This window comes from Erinaceus europaeus, chromosome 2, assembly GCF_950295315.1.
Source record: "Erinaceus europaeus chromosome 2, mEriEur2.1, whole genome shotgun sequence".
NCBI lineage: Eukaryota > Metazoa > Chordata > Mammalia > Eulipotyphla > Erinaceidae > Erinaceus > Erinaceus europaeus.
In genome coordinates this window covers 111,182,976-111,192,175 of record NC_080163.1, presented here as the reverse complement: position 1 = coordinate 111,192,175, position 9,200 = coordinate 111,182,976, and the positions used below count along the sequence as shown (strand labels likewise).

At 43.7% G+C, this 9,200-nt stretch overlaps 1 long non-coding RNA gene across 1 annotated transcript; it reads right to left on the bottom strand.

The window, feature by feature from the left end:
• Positions 1–5,037: 5,037 nt before the first annotated feature.
• Positions 5,038–6,947, bottom strand: LOC132536724 (uncharacterized). Its single transcript, XR_009548214.1, has 2 exons — positions 6,592–6,947; positions 5,038–5,565 (listed from the first exon to the last, which is right to left on the bottom strand). It is a non-coding gene; the product is annotated as an uncharacterized LOC132536724 (long non-coding RNA).
• Between the last annotated feature and the right edge of the window lie 2,253 nt (positions 6,948–9,200).

Below are 9,200 nucleotides of genomic sequence, written 5' to 3'. Positions count from 1 at the left end.
TAAATTCATTCTGTTCTTTTGTTCATCTAAACACATTTGTGAGGCCAGCTTGTGGCACACTGGGTTGAGCACATGTTACAGTGTGCAAGGACCTGGGCTAAAGCAACAAATCTGGAAGGAGTTTGCCTCCACAATGTTAGGTAGAATCAGAGCTAGAACTCAGATGTCAGAATTATACAGAGAGGGGGCTGCATGAGGAGGTTCAAAGACCAATAAAGCTCAAGTGGCTTCCACATACTTCTTGCCTGGTGTCTACACCCAGTTTCTAACCATCTATCCTTCCCTCCTGGACATAGAGAGGATTCCATAAGACTTTCTAGTGTGAATTCCTTCCTGAAATCATGGTTAGCTCTACAAATGCCAAAAGAGGATGACTTTTGGGTTGTCTTGGCTTGTCCTCATGTACCCCATGTGACACGAAGGTGGTTTACCTTGTCATTTCATTTACCCACATGGCTCTCTGGGGGTTCAGTAGGAATAGGGGAAGGATGATAGCTCTTCCCCCCACCCCCAGGTGCAATTCTCATGTCCTTTTCCTTACCAGACCACAAATCTCTGCCTTTGATAAAGGCCATTCTCTTGCCAGATAAAGGTTCCTCATTCTCCCAGCTGTAGTGAGCATCTCCATTGTCTTTTCCTGGAGGTGATTCTTAATGTAGAGGCTCATAGGAAACATGACCTCTACTGTATTTTCCTTGGATGGGTGAGGTGGTGTTGTTTCTATTCTCAGTTGCCTAGGATTCGGGGGCTGAAGCACAGAGCAACATGGGCCAGAGAAGTTCATGCTTAAAGCTCTTTTTTTTTCATGGGAAAGCTCAGTGACATGGGAAACTCCATTCAGATGGCCTACCCTTCAACCTTAGATTTCTTGTTCTTTGCATGTTGGAATTGTAATACCATGACTTGATTATTTTCTGTCTCTCTGTCTCTCTTTCTGTGAGAAAGAGCCTCATGCTTATGAGTTGTGCAAATGACATCCTTCTGGGATGACATCTGAAAGGTCAAGACTATTGTCAACTGTGTTTGTGTTAAGATATCCACTTCTGTACTAGGTTGATTTCTGACTGGTGCATTCTCACTTATCAGGGACCTCTGGTTCTCACAGAACAAAATTAGCTACTTAACTCGCGTTACTGTAAGCTGACACATAACTTACTGTAATTTGAAAAACCTTGCACTGTAATGGTTTAAAAAAGAGCAAATCTTATTGAAACTGATTTTGTATTTTTTATCACATCTGACTTTTCATGTTTTTGTATCTCACCGTGACCACGGTAGTGCTTCCATAACTTGTGTTCAAGGTCTCGTTTCTTTCCAGGTTGAACTCTTAGGGTTGTGTTGACGCCAAATGTTTCAGGGGTAGGACCTGGGCCTGACTAACAGAATCTGTCACAGGGGTTGCCCTCCCTGGGTCAGATCATGGGCTGCAATGGGAAAATTGTCCCAGACTGGAGCATGTCAAAGTCACATTCCATTGTGTGAGTTCCCACAGACAGCTCATATCTCCAGCAGATCTCAGGCCAACCACTCTGGCCAAACTTTTGCCAAGGACTCTCAAAAACGGAGCTGCCCCACATCCCTGCACTACCCGGTTTCCTGGGTAAGGGGGAACATTTTGGAAAACAAAACTTGTGAAATTAATTTGTGATTCCATTTTTTTCCTTCTTCTTGCTGGAAACATGCTGGTCCCCTGATCCAGACAGCATGATGTTACTGCTCTTTCGGCTTTTCCAAACTGATACACCTGTTGTGCTCTTTTGTTTCTTAGTGAAGAAGATTCTAGACACAGACCTAACTATGAACTCTTCCCCTCCTGTATTTCTGGTTAGCAATTCTCCCTATGTACCCCTAACTTGTTGGAGTGTTTTCCTTCTTAGCATTGCTTCTCATATTTTGCTTTATTTTTTACTGAACAACAACAACTAATCCACAAAGGAACAAATAATCTTTTTCTCTCTTTCTCTCTCTCTGATGTGTAATGTTGTGTTGTCCAGATTCTGTATAAAAATATGTATATGATGTACCTGATATTGGCAGCCATGGGCTGTTCCTTTAACCAATATAATTAACAAAGATGCATAATGTTGGTGTTTGATTTTTTTTTTTTTTTACAAAAAGAAAAAAACCAACCTAGTTAAGATGTTTGTGTATTTTTTGCATGGTTAAAATGTACTTAGTGCATTGAGAAATGTTGTGGAGGTACTCAGTGAAAAAGGCCGATTTACTTTTTGATTCTAATGGTGACTGGTTTTTGACCAGATGATTATGATGTTCGTCTTTAATTTAGCATAATTCTATTTATAACTTGTTTTACTACTTGAAATTTAACATAGTGTATCTATCTATTTCTATGGTATTTACTGTTCCTTAAAACCAGGTTGTGGAAGTTCACTTTGTCTGGCACAGATGTCTCCATTGCCATTTCTGCTAATTTGTGTTGCATATACTTTTCTGTACAGTCCAGATCTGAAGTCTCCCAGACCCATGGACAAATGTTTTCCCCTCTCTTTCTGGAGATCTAGTCCTCTGAGCAGTACTGTGGTTTTCCTTGTCCCAGAATATCTTTTATCTCCCTCCCCCAAGCCAAGTTATATAAAGCAGAAGAAAGGACAGGAAATTAAGCAAGAATCTAAGAAGGATTTATATTTTATACATAAGAGTACATATAATATATTATAGATAGATGGGCAGACAGATTTTAAATGTGAATGGCACAAAGGTGATGGAAGTTATTGTTGGAATTAGACAGAGATCCTGGACTTGTTCCAGGTGTGTCAGTGGAACCACAGGAGAGCTGCAGAAAAATATTATCTCCTTGTGCCTCAGTCTCTTCATGTGTGAGTGCCATGTTTGGGGTCGGGGAAGTAACTACACTTTCTTAGGTCTTTGATGCCCTTGGAGCCAGAGAGGATCTATAACAACCTAAGAGTTGTCTCTGATTTGTGTTTGGAGACCAGGCTCACAAAAATAGGACATCCAGAGATGCTTAGGGGGATGGATGACACACCTTCAAAGGTACATGCTGTTCTAGCTTGAGATACCTCTTGCATCTGATGCCTAACTTGGGAGGAGGAGGGACTGGTAGGCAATATTTTGGGGGTGGGAGTGAGGATTGGATCTCCCTACCCTCTCCATATAGTCTTTAACCCAGTCAGAATCTGCGCTTGTGTTCTCCTGGGGCATACAAGGAATTTACCATTCGATATTGTCCCACCAAAAGTTCTGATAGACTCCTCTCCTCATGGTGAGAAACCAGTGTACACATTGATCACTAGAAGGGCCTGTGTTTCCAGTATTCATGATTTGGACAGCACTGGTCTTTCAAAAGCAGAAAAGCACATGTGTTTCCAAATGAACGCCCATCTCCAACATTCTTTCTCAAATCTGGAGACACAGCAGGTCATTTGAGGTCTTGAGCTCCTTAGCTCTATTACAAAATACTGGTTTTGATCAACTAGGTAGAAATAAGGTGTTTCTACCATTCTCACTCTTTTAAGGGAGGACTTCAGAGTTCAGCTGCTTCAGTTATCTTTTCACAAGTACATATGTCCCACTGGACATATGTGATCTTGAGCAATGAACTTGCCACTGATCCTTGCTAGTGGACAACTCTCAAAAGAGATGGAAACTTTTTTTTTTCCCCTCCAGGGTTATCAGTGGGGCTCAGTGCCAGCACTATGAATCCACTGCTTCTGGTGGCCATTTTTTCCATTTTATTGGATAAGACAGAGAGAAATTTAGAGAAGAGGGAGAGAGAGAGGGAGAGGGAGGGGGGGCTGCAAACTTGCTTCACCTGCAGATGAGCAGCGGGAGGCTTGAATCCAGATCCTTGTTCTTCATATTATGTGCACTTAACCGGGTGTGCCACTGTCTGGCCCCCAGATGGAAATATTCTGTAGATTTGAACAACACTTTTACTGTACTCAGAGTCAAGGCTGACTGCAAAGGGCAGGATTCCACAGAGACTAACAGACACACTCTCTTGCCTGGCTCTTCCAGTATCAGAATTTACCAAGTGGAACAGCAAGAACAGATTGATTTATGGGAGTAATGAACTTCTTCCTCTCCACTCACATTAGTGACATTAGCCAGGATTTCCACCTTTTCAGCCCCCCTCACATATTATTGACAGTAGCCAGGGATTTCAAGGAACCTACTAGAAAAATGTATTCAGCTATCCTGGTTCATGACTTGCTCCCTTTGGATAGAAGACTGGTAGAACCTATGTGATCCTAGAATCAGCCCATACCTCACACTTGTCTCAGACACCACAGAGTATAAATGTCAGAGAGGCTTTCAGTTCACAGTTCAGTCTTCTACTTTTCCAGATGAACAAACTAAAGCCCAGTGAGAAAATGAAGTAATTTACCCAAAGAACATAGCTAGACATAAGCAGCGCCAGAATCAGATTCCTCTCCTGATTTATGGCAGTGGCTCAGACCTCCCCTGCCTTTAGTTGATAAAATATAGATGATATTTCCTCAAGCTGGGAAAAGAACAGAGGCTGTTTTCTCAGTGACTGCAGGCAGTGTGTACACACCCATATATATACAGCACTTTCCAAACCTAGCTGTCAGTCATGCCAAGAAGGTTAAGATTTTTAATAGGAAGTGAACTGGTATCCATATTTCTTGAGGGCTAATGAAGGACAACAAGACTAAAAAAAACCTGCAATGTCTAAGTCAATAATCTGCCATTACAAAACAGATTTTTAAAATGACCACAGGTATGTGTCTTACCTTCCACCCTTCTCAGCTGTCATTCAGTCATTCAGTCCCCTGTATATCCTCCATTCCAGCACAAAGAGCCCTGGGGTCTAGGTCTAACTAAATTTCCTCTGGGACTTTAAGCACTTAGCTATGGGGTCTTAGCTCTAAAATGAGTGTTTAAGTCTGATATACTCCAAGGGACCTTGCGTTGTGAACACTTTCAGAAAGTGTTTTTAAACACACATTACAATAAAGTACAAGCAAGTCCCATAGACCTACAGATCAGCACTCGCCAGGACCAAGTAAGAGGAGACTAAGCTTCTACAGCTTGATAATCATGTGTACTTTATTCTTCATCTGTTCTTATAATTCTTGGATTCTTGGAGAAAATGTTACCCACTTTCTCTTCTCAGAACACAAACAAGATGACTTCTACCAGGGGAAGGTCAGACAGTGCATTGGTCTTAGCTTGGCATGTCGAAAATGTTGCTTTCTCCTACATCTTGTCCATACTAGCAACCCCTAAAGCCAGCCCCCCACTCCCACAGATACCTCTTGTCCTGGGAGATTGTGGCACAGTATCTCCAAGCCATGGAAGCCTCATCTATACTGCAACCTGATGCTACAGGATGGAAGGGTTAGCTGTCTGTGTTCTTTGGCTCACATGGGCTTCTTTGGTTGGAGGAAATACTTGTTTATTCCTTTTCTCTGCAGTTGTCCAAGAGCCTGATCTTCAATTCTAGGGTCTTGGTAGTCAAGTCACCCAGCATCTTTTTAGAATTCTTCTCAGAGGGCCAGGCTGTTGACTAGATTTATACTCTCTAGAGCACCTCATCTCCATCTCTTCCACTGCAGCCTAAGGAACAAAGGAAAGGTTCTCTTAGCTGTGTGTACTTATGTACACTTCACTGTGAGTGGATTCAAGTTTAAGGACCTGCTTTTAGTACCCTCAGGCCCCATCCAGGGACTCAGCAACCTTCCCATGACCTCATATTCCGGTGGCCTTTGTAGTGATCATTCCATCTAATTGAGGGGAACATTCCAGAACCCAAAGGCTAGATCTACTCTCCAGCTGAGTCTCAGGATCACTGCTGGCCAAGGTTGTGAGGATAAGTCAAACTGTCTAGATAGCAAAGACCCTTAGGCTACAGGAACCTGGACAGTGGCTTGGTCTCCATCTATTCCCTTGAGATGCTCTAAGGAGAGAAAGCTTGGAGAATGGGAAGTTACCCCAAGTGGGTCAAGTTGTCCCAAGTCAGGGCTGAGCCTTCTATCCCAGGGAGCCTCCCAAAGGCAAGTCCCCCCCCCCCCCCACCGCCACTGTGTACTGTAAATTCATCCAGAGCTTCTGGAGTAAGGCCTCCTGTGCTCCAGGGACAGGTAGCTGATAAGAAAGGGACTCCCTCTCGCCTTTTGTTTACCTTCAATCTGACTGAATTTAGCTGCCCTTAACTTCTAGTTTGCTAAAGTCCTTATTGCCTTAATAACCATCTAACAAGCAGTCAGAATCAGAAGAGAAAGCCCTTTGATAGGGGCTCACAGTCCAGCTCCCCTCCCCTCCCACCTCCCCAATACTGCTGTGCCTAAAAATAAGAGGCCCAGCCCTGTCTCCCAAGTGCTGACTTAGCCTCTTGCTGAGACAGGAACGTTCCTAGGCTGGGGACCAACCTGGAACTGCGCAGGCAGAGAGAAACCCCTCCCCATGCCACATCCTTCCACCCCTACTCCTTACCTCCTCCTTTCCACCCACCTGCCCGACCATACTTCAGATCTGGACTCCCCATGTGTCCACCTCTCCTTCTGGAGACCCTCCACACCTATCATTCTCAACACCCATCTTGCAGAGCCTCTGGACTTTTTGTTCTCCAAACCTTCCACTCACCTTCAGTGGTAGCATCTTTTTTCAGCCTCTCCACCAAGCTCTTTAACACGCAAGGCAGCGCTGTCTTCCCGTGGACAATAGTGAATGTATCTACTGTACGTGCAGACCATGTCGAGAAGTGGCTGGGTTCATCACAAAGAGGGTTGTGTTTTTCCTTTGGGGGGAGGGGAAGTAAAGCCTGTTTATTTTTTTAAGTCTGTTTGGATCATTTCAATTTGACCACCCTTCACATGGTTTTGGGGAACCCCAACTGTCTCAAGGTCTCATGCCAAAACAAGCCAAAAGTGGTTTTCTTTCCCTTTTCCTCCATGCACCATGATTTGAACAATTGTTTCCATGTCATTTTAAATGTTTTCTTGTGACATATACTGACGATAAAAAGTCATCTTGACAAAAAAAAAGATTTATACATGAATCAGAAAGTATTTATTTCAATTTTGTACCTTTCCATTTTAATACATTATAATGTATTGACTCAACTGAGATAATATAAACAGTTCATTTTAATAATAAGCGTGTGTGTGTGCCTTTTCATTTATTCATGGTGGGTGGTGGTAGATAGGTAATTCGGGTGGCTTGTCAGTGTGGGCAAAGTGTGGCCTTGGATAGGATCAAAGTCTTCTCAGAACAACAGATGATCCCCACCTGCCACCCCCAAAAGACATCACATGGAAAATGAGGTGAGTGAATGGGCACCTGGGTATCATCTACCTCCTCAGGTAACACTACCTCCAAAATGCACGAGAGTGGAGAGAACCTTGAAGAGACTTCTTACTCAGGGAGTCTTAATGCAGGCTGATCATAGAGGGCTGGGATGGGGAGGTACTTATGGGAAACCCAAGCAGGTCAGATGAGAAGTAGCTAGTTTTTAATGTATTGTTAAAATGAGTTAAATACTAGGGTGGAAGCTGTGAGGTGGAGGTAGACAGAAACATTCTGTTTATGTTTTTTTCAGAGAGCGAGGGGTAAAGAAACCATTATACTGAAGGTTCCTTCACTGCAGTAGGGGCTGGCCTCAAACCTCAGTCAAACATGTGACAAAGTAGTGCCCTATCCAAGTGAGTTATTTTACCCACTCCTGAATTGTATGTTTCAGATATAATACCTTCTGAGTCCAATGTCTCATGCTAAGAAATTCTAGGAATGAGTCCCTGGGGCAAATCACCTTCTAACCAAGCCCACTGATATCCAGCAAAAAGACTTTTGATAGCTTGTTTAGGCCTAGAATAAACACCAAATCTAGTAGAATTGTGCTTATTTTGCATGCTACACTGGAGGTGGGCTGGATGGAGACAAGTAGGAGGAGAGAGAAGGACCTGGAGAGGGAGGAGGGGTCAAGGATAGCTCCACCGGGATGAAGAGGTTTTATTAACAAGGTGGTTTCTAAGTATATAAAGCAAATGAGATGCTGATTCTATGAACCTCAAGATTGTTAATCTTCTCTTTTCTGCATATTGGGATGTGTTCCATTGCTAAAGAGTGTCATCTGGGAGGAAGAAAGCACTGCTTGAAAATAATTGTTGGTATAGGCCTTTATCCCCAGCAGAAGCTGGTCTCAATGTCATCCCTCTATGAGAGAGAGACAGAAAGAGATGGGTGAGGGAGGGTATGCACCAGAGGGGGAAAAGTGAGTGAGCTAGAGACACACTGGAGGTGGGAGACAAAGAAGGAAGGAAGGGTGAGTCTAGGACTCTGGGAAAGTGGCAACTTTTTAATATTTAGGTTTTTTAAAAAAAATTATTTTATTTTACTAGAGCACTGCTCAGCTCTAGCTTCTGTTGTGCTAGAGCTTGAACCTGGGACCTCAGAGTCTCAGGCATGGGTAAACACTGAATGATGAGTCAGGGGGCACCCTTCTCTCCCTTAATCCTTCCCCAGCCATCTTCAGTTTCTTCCTCTAAAGACCTTGTGCGCCTGGACCAGGAACTGATGGACAGATCATTTCAAGTCTTCAGCCACTACTTGAGAAATGAACAGGTCACCAGTTTTAGAAAATAAAGGCTCAGATTCAGTTTCACGCAGGGGCAAGTTGGAGACTCACATATCCAGAAAGGAGAAAGTCTCCTGTCGTCTACTCTTTTCCCACTTATATAAGTAAGTAAATAAATAAATGGGGGGTTAGGGGGATAAATAAGTAGGTAATAAACCCTGCCTTACTATGCTCCACACAGGAGCATCAAAAACAGCACCGAAGGGAACTCCATGGATGGCAGAGCTGTGATCTGCTATCTCTTTCGCTCCACACACCCTCCTCTCTAATACACACATGTACACGTATCTGTACACACACACAGACACACAGACACACAGACACACACTAAAACCAGCAGCATGGAGCGAGCTAAACACTGTGCATTACTGGGAAGATAAATTAGCTCAGTCATATCTTTGGTTCAGATTCCTGGCATCTGATCACTTACTACGTAAATCATTTAGTAGTAGCCTAGCTCCAGTCTACAAAGAGCAATCCTCTCCCCATTTCCCCCTCAAGCTAGTCCTCCCACGCTCCCAACCCTGCGCGCTCGCCGGCCCGCCTCCCAAACCCCTGGGCCCCGCCCCGTCAACTGTTGACCCGCCCACGCACCGCACGTGATCAGAATGGTCGCGCC